At 30.7% G+C, this 8,097-nt stretch overlaps 1 long non-coding RNA gene across 1 annotated transcript; it reads left to right on the top strand.

The window, feature by feature from the left end:
• The first annotated feature begins 485 nt into the window (after window positions 1-485).
• On the top strand, window positions 486-1,179 carry LOC104094281 (uncharacterized). Its single transcript, XR_685843.2, has 2 exons — window positions 486-704; window positions 801-1,179. It is a non-coding gene; the product is annotated as an uncharacterized lncRNA (long non-coding RNA).
• The last annotated feature ends 6,918 nt before the right edge of the window (window positions 1,180-8,097 follow it).

Raw genomic sequence — 8,097 nt, 5'->3', positions numbered from 1 at the left:
TTTGATTTAAAATACAAGAGATATAGTTGCAACTGAGTCATATTACAAAGGTGTGTCTAATTTCTCCTAAGGTTTAATAATTAAAAAAATTCTAAGATTATTTTCTAAACATATTTTTAAATTGAAAAAGAAAAGAGGAAAAGTCTTTGAAAATAAATGATACTTTCTTATATTTTTCATAATGTTAGGTTCAACTAAACAATCTAAGGAATTTCAAAAAAAAAAAAAAATCTAAGGAACTTTTGATTTTCTTTTTCTGTATCTTTTTTTAGAAAACATAATGTTTGATTTTCTTAAAATTAAAAGAATTTTAAAAGGGAATTACATAAAAGTATTGTTCTAAGGCTTCATGCAAAATATAGAGATTTCGGCCTTAGCGTATAATTTTGAATAGAATTTGAAAAATGATTTTTTTTACTTTATGTAGTTCTCTTTTGATTCTTTTACCAATTTAAATTTATTTTCGTCAAATAAATAGAAATGCTAGATAAGAAAGAATAACTAGCATAACAAAGTGGACGAGATAATCGGCTCATTTTCTTGTTAAGATCCCTAAACTTACGGAAATGAAACTGAAATTAATCCACACTGACATCCATAAAGATACCCATCATTGATCAAATGCTCATTCCCACAAATTAAAATTGTAGACTGATTTACAGTTTCACATCTCCTGACTTCTCTCTCATGAAAAAGATCTATAGGTTTGTCTTTCTTCTCTTTTTATTTAAACCCGTTAATCTTCTATGTTTTTCTGTTGATGTCATGTCTTTGCCTATCTTTTTTCTCTGACAAACAAGGTCATGCCTTCACCGATATGAGGCTCTTCAAGCCAAAACATGGGCGAGAGATCCGTGGCAAACAGAAAAAGAAACTATGCAGTCAAGAAAGATAGTCAAGAATCAAAAGATTTTGAAATAGGGTTGGTTAAAGCAAAAGCTGAGTATTTTTCTTTCAACTGAGAAATGGTGAATGTATTAAGTGTTAGTTGAAGTTTCTTGATGTTAGTTGGGGATTTGAGACTGAAATCTTTGTAATATACAGTGTAAATGTCATGTTTTTTACTCCTCTACTCATGTTTTTGTGTATATATTTTTTATCCTCATCTTTGTATTCCCATAATCCCAAATATTGTAACTAATCCTCTATGAGAAATAAAGATTCTGCATTTTTTAACAATTTGTTCGATAAACATTAAAATTTGCAAAAAATGTATTATATTCAATTATAGAATATTCATTATTATTTATAAATTCTAAATATTAAAATAATCTATTTATTTAAAAAATGGCAAATAGTACGAAAACCTGTATAATCATCGCCAAATACCTTTCGGTCACAAATCGTTACAGTTCTCTAGACAAACAAATTTGTCTTTAATTCTATACATTTAGGGACGAAAACATTTTTGTGTACAAATGATAATCTTTTTCTTAAAATTTGCATATCTTCGGTGATAAAATCGCATTTTTCAACTACAAATTAGATACCACTTTAGAGACAATTAGAATTGTCACTAATCAAGATAAAAATTAGTGACAAATTTGTTTCGTTGGTATTAAGAATTTATTTAGTGATGAAAGTTATTTTCTACTACAAAAAAGTTAAACTTTTTCTGACAAACAAGTTCGTCACCGATTCAATATATTTGGGGACGAAATAACAAATTTGTCGCTAAAAACATTTGGTCAGAAAAAATATTTAGTGACGAAATAAAGCCTTTTAGTGAGAAAAATTGCTATTAATCAAATTTGTTGTAGTATAGCTGCTTGTGCTTTAATCTAACATGACAATAGCATAATTAATACGTCTGATCAAAATGCAACACAAAAAAAACATACTTGGAGATTGAAAATTACATAAATCTGTAAGAATCGAAGCTAATAATTCGAGAAAATATTTGCTTTCGTATAGTTTTTCCAAAACAAAAAAAAGGAGAGGTTGGCTCATGTTGGGTGGGTTAGGTTATGATATGTTATTTAACCTATCTTGACCATCATATTTTGATTTAAACAAACATAATTTGAGGTGAATTGATTCATGACCGAACTATTAATAACGTATAAACATTATTGCACCAGTAAGCTAGGCTAGCTCTAACCACTTGTTTCTTTCTCGTACGGTCTTTGCATGGCTGAAGATATAGTGGAAAGAAACAGTACAGTTAGAAAACGAAACTGCGCAAATATGCAATACACATTTAAAAAATGTGAGAATATTGCTGAGGCTCCAATTGAATTCTCTAACCAAGTGGCAGGACTGAAAGATGACAGACAGCATTATCCATATGTGTGCGTATTTGTGGTGGGACAAGAGTGGGTTGATCTAGTGGTGAGCACCCTCCACTTCTAACCAAGAGGTTGTGAGTTCGAGTCACCCCAAAAGCAAGGTGGAGAGTTCTTAGTGGGAGGGAGCCCGAGGGTCTATCGGAAACAGACTCTCTACCCCAGGGTAGGGGTAAGGTCTGCGTACATACTACCCTCCCCAGATCTCATTAGTGTGATTATACTTAGTGTGATTATACTGGGTTATTGTTGTTGTTGTTGTGTGCGTATTTGTGGTATTCAAAAGCTCCTATATTTAACTAAAAGTCTCCAAGATCCAGACATGGTTAATAATTGTCCCCTCATGTATCTGCTGAGAAGTGTGGAAAGCTAAGTACGTAGATGTTTGGACATAAAAATTACGTATGGTTTTTTTTTAAAAAGGTAATTTTTGGAGTTAAGTTGAAAAAGGGCAGTTGAAATTCGAAATTATGTTTAACATGTATTTCACTTAAAAAAGATATCAACTTTGTCAGCGACAATGAATTTTACTTGGAAAATTTCAATAAAATCAGTCCAATTTATAACCAGATAATATTTTGGAAATGATTTTTGAGAGTTTTTTTTTTTGGTCAAACGGGTTCTAAGTGCTCGTGCAAAACATTTCTTGGTGATCTTAGTGTCATTGAGAATCGTCCACTCCTGCATAAAAACTTACTTACGAGACCTTCTTCAGCCCCGGATGTGATGAGTCGACATCAAGGTGCCAAATAATAGCGGATCTATATTGAACCTTATGGGTGCTCGAGCACCCATTGTTTTTTAGCCAAACATTATATTTGTAAATTGAAAACTAGTAATTATATACAAGAATATTGATTGAGCACCCAATCTAAAAAATAAAAAGTCCAATTAAAGACGGTTGAGCACCCACGACTTAATAATCCCGGATCCGCCTTTCGTGCCAAACAACTCTATCGATAAGAGCTCTTGAAGTCATCAACCTATAATTACCGCCGCACCTTTGATCCATTGAACGAAGGGTGTTTTGGAGCACTAAGGGCGACTAGTGATTGCTTCCCTCAACAAGATTGAAACTTTCGCTTGCCCACTAGAATTTGAGTTGTTACCGATAGTAGTATAAAAAACATCATCAAAATTAGGGCATACAATATCCCTCGGTATCTTTAAGTTATATACACTGACAGTCTAAAGATTTTCTTATAATATCAGGGTAAAAGATTGCATAGGCTACTGATGCAGAATGTTAGCTCTACTTCTTGACCAAGAATGGTGCTGATCATCTAATTAATGGCTTCCATCAACTTGTTATCCATACTGATTTCTATTTGGTACGTAAACACAATAAACATATGAACTAAAATGGAGAGTGCATTTACTGTCTTGGAAGCTGACTGCAGAAGTAGTTATCACTTATGGGTCATATTAATTAATTAAAATCTGTTGTCTAGCTATTATTATTTGCTGCATAAATATGAAGTATATATCACATCGTAACGTTGTTCTTTTTCCTACTGACAAAGACGACGTTGTCCACATAATTAACACCGTTAGTAGAAGACACAATTGGCTGTCTTTACGTCCCTTCATTCTTCATGCATGTTATACACATTTCTTTAGCTTGTGATACAAACAAATTAATTCCATAAACGAAATAATGCTATATATTTCAATCAACTCTGGTTTTCGAAAGGTAAGGGTTTGTTTTATTCAAAATGTGGGGTTGCTAGCTTTAAGTTTTTAAATCATTAAGTTTCTTTTAATATACATTTTTTGACATATTAATATGGGTTCATTAATGTGTTTAAATTGACTACACAACGTTATTTCTTTCTTTCTTACTTAATTTCGGAACCATATCTCTTTGTAAAAGAAAAAAAATGATGCATTAGAAAAAATAAGGTGCAAAGTTGAAAAACAAAATTAAATTAGAAAAGTCACTTTTCAACACGACAGTGATTTTCTCTTCTTTGGGGATACAGTTATCGATTTTGAAAAAAATTATAATTTGTCACCCCACATGGAGTAGTACTATAACTGAGAAGATTTATAGCAGTAAATTTCCACCGCACAATGATGGTCGTATAGTGGCGAACACAGAATTTGTCTTGTGCTTAAAAATTATTGTAAAGTCATGGTACAACCATAATAATGACATCGTGCATCATTTTTATGCCTTTTTCCCTTCTTTTTAAGCACTTCGACAAAGATATATCAATGTTAATGCCATCGCTTAAGAAAAGAGAATTACAAATTATCAAATTTAAATTTTATCAAAAATAATTACATTTTGATGAATTTTACTTTCAAATATATACTCTTATATTTTTTTTCTTTAAATTTGTTAAACTTTAACATACTTTAAAAAATCTAATAATTTCTTAAGGAAATAACAAAAGCAAATTCTATACATATAAATAATGAACTAATAAAGTAACTAAAAAGAAACGAGAACTACAACGTAAACAAAACTAAAAAAGTGTAATAGAAGGAAGAAAGTTGTATAGCAATCAAATAATTTTACTGTAGCATAAATAAAATTAAATATAAACGAAAGTTAGAGTATCCTAAAAATAACAAATGTGTTTCAGCAAATTCTGCCGCAAAACAAAATCAACAAATTCTTAGGAAATATATATCATATTATCGAATTAGTAATCCACATACGTGGGCTTATTTTTTTAGTTGCTCAAATAAAAGAAATCAAATTTCACAGGGTTCTTCTTGATTTTACTACTGAACTAAAAAACACCTTACTATTAGTATAGAAAAATAATTTGATAAACTAATAATGAAACACATGGGTTGAATTTCAAGCCTTAGGTTTACAAAGATCCCGTAAGGGAATTTTTGATAAGGAATAAGACAGTTCCAGGATAACTTTGTTAAAAAAAAAAGAGCACAATCGAGCCAGCAGAGGTTCAATCTCGGAACTTCTTGGACTTATTGAACCCACTTGACCATTGCTCCACAACCTTCGTGCTCGTCAAGTGGGTTCATTTGCAACAATATAACAAGAAAATTATCTTTTTCCAATATAATTTATATATATAAACAGTATATTTTTTTGCGAAGCGGATTCAATTGAACCCGCTAGCTTCAACGTGGGTTCGCCCCTGGTAGTATTTCACTTCGGACGGAACTAGAATTTTTAGTTTATGGATCTTCTTTGTTTACTGACTGACTTCAGATGGTTAAATTATTTCTGTGTATTAAATAAATTTTTAACGCAAATACAAAATTTGAGCAAGATTTATTAAATTATGCCGAACTGGTGGCTATAAGGGTGGCTCCACCCTGCGTGTCTCATATGATAATAATTTTCTTAAGTGAAAAAAAAATATTTTTAATATTTAATTACTCAAATACTTGTAAAATGTATTAAGTTTAGTTTAAATATCTCAACTTTTACTCTGTATCACTTAGTTAATCTAACGGCTAGATATTTGCTTCAATCTTTAAAATTCATAATTAATGTGAAATCATGTATCTTATACTGCATTTTAAACTTTCCAAGATTATCTTGCATATCACCAATTATTTTTTTCCAACCAAAGCTAATTTCTCATGACTAATTTTCACAATATTAATTTTAAAAATAATCAGCATCAATTATATTAATTGGTGTTGATTTTTATGTAGAAATTAAATAACCCCAAGTTCTAACCAAATATTATATAAACTAATATATATAATGTTGATTCGTATGTGTAGATTATATCTCCTAAAGCCTCAACCAAACGACCCCTAAAAGATTTCTTTCACATAACTTGTGAAACATGAAATGAAGCTAATGGACAAGTGCCTTTCAATCTGTTCCTTTTTGTTTGTACATATTTCTACCGTCAGCAATTAATTGGTTGACAAATATCAACTTCTGGTTGCCGCGTTTACACTAACTTTAATCAATTATAAATAACAAATCACTAAACTTTATTCATTATTATTGTAAGGTCATTAAAGTTTACCCACTATAATTATCCATCATGGTGTCTTTACTATTATAATAAGTAATACTTTGTAATTTTATTATTATAGAAGATAAAATTCAGTTACTTTAATGCGATAATAAATAATTTTGTAACGATATATACCGTTCAAATAATGAGTGATCCAAACTCTATCTCCTTCAACATGGAACCAATTAACCAAACATCATTTTCTTGTTATCATATTTATAAGAGACATAAAAAAAATGTGATTGATTTATTTTTGTTTTGTTGTTTTGCAGAAGTTATGATCACGGGTCTATGTTTTCCACATAAAAATTGTCCATTCAGTACAGTAAAACTATGTAAAAGAAAACAAGCAAGAAAGCATGAGGACTATATTATGGAAATATTCATTCCTAGAATAGAATGAGTTGGACTTTAATTTTGGACAAATGGATATACGTGTCCAAATAATAAATCAATGGAGTTGGAAAGCAATCTTTGGTAATTTCCTCATTTAGTACTCCATCATTATTTCGAACCCCATCATAGCTAATTGTTGCTTATATATATATGGTTATTCAATTATTAAAATCGTTAAACAAAAATATTATTTATTTTATAACTTAAAAGTCACTTTCATTACTTATTCTATCTCACACTAAATATACTCTTAGCCGAAAAACGTATTTTTGGAAACATTTAATAAAGTGATACAATATTTTTAAAAAATACAAAAACACTATTATAGGACTATCCGACCCATGAATGATTGCCAATGGGTGATAAAAGTAAAATTTGCATGGGCGCCCTATTTGGTCGCCCCCATTTAACATATACCCATATTTTTAAAATTATTTAGCTTATACCCTAATTTTGACAACTTCATATCCTGTGACCTATGCGCTCCTTTCTTCCTCCTCTTCTTTTTCTCTTCTTCTTCTTCTTCTTCTTCTTCTTCTTCTTCTTCTTTTCTTTTCTCTCTCAATCATGTTATCCTGTAAGTTACACATGTTATCGTTTCTGAAAATTGGACAAAGCGACAAATCAACAAGAAAGAAAGACTCGCCACTGCCTCTCAAACATTAATACATCCCAACACAAAGTACATAAATAATAAAATAAGAGTTTATTGTTAAAACTCTAAGAAACATCAACTGAAGTTTGGGACTGCAGGGACAAACTTCAGACATTACCAGGTTAAATTTTGTCTGAAGTTTGCAACTATTATGCTAGGAAAAATTATCTGAAGTTCAAATATAACAAGCTGATTTTGTCTGAAGTTTGCACTACAAACTGAAGAATTTCAGACTAATTTGTCTGAAGTTTGCACCCCAACACAAAGTACGTAAATAATAAAACAAGAGTTTTTTGTCGAAACTCGAAGAAGCATCAACTTAAGTTTGGGACTGCAGGGCCAAACTTCAGACATTACCAAGTTAAATTTTGTCTGAAGTTTGTAACAATCATGCCAGAAAAATTATCTGAAGTTCAAATATAACAAGCTGATTTTGTTTGAAGTTTGCACTACAAACTGAAAAACTTCAAATTAATTTGTCTGAAGCTTGCACTACAAACTAAAGAATTTCAGACTAATTTGTCTGAAGTTTGCACTACGAACTGAAGTTTTTTTGATTTCTTTTGCAAGTCAGGCCAAACTTCAGACGAAAATATCTTAAGTTTTACTTTGATAAGGTCACACTTCAAACTTCAGACATAAATTCTTGCTACTTCAGGCCCCGGATGTTTGAAATTACCCGAAAAGTCGGTACGCTTGTAATTCTTTTTACAAAGCGGGTATAAGTTAAATTGTGACCCAAAAAAATTGGGTATAGATGCAAATCCCCGTGATAAAACCATACTTTTTGGCATTTATCGTC

Source organism: Nicotiana tomentosiformis, chromosome 6 (assembly GCF_000390325.3).
Source record: "Nicotiana tomentosiformis chromosome 6, ASM39032v3, whole genome shotgun sequence".
Classification (NCBI taxonomy): Eukaryota; Viridiplantae; Streptophyta; class Magnoliopsida; order Solanales; family Solanaceae; genus Nicotiana; species Nicotiana tomentosiformis.
This window is presented reverse-complemented; position numbering and strand designations above follow the sequence as displayed.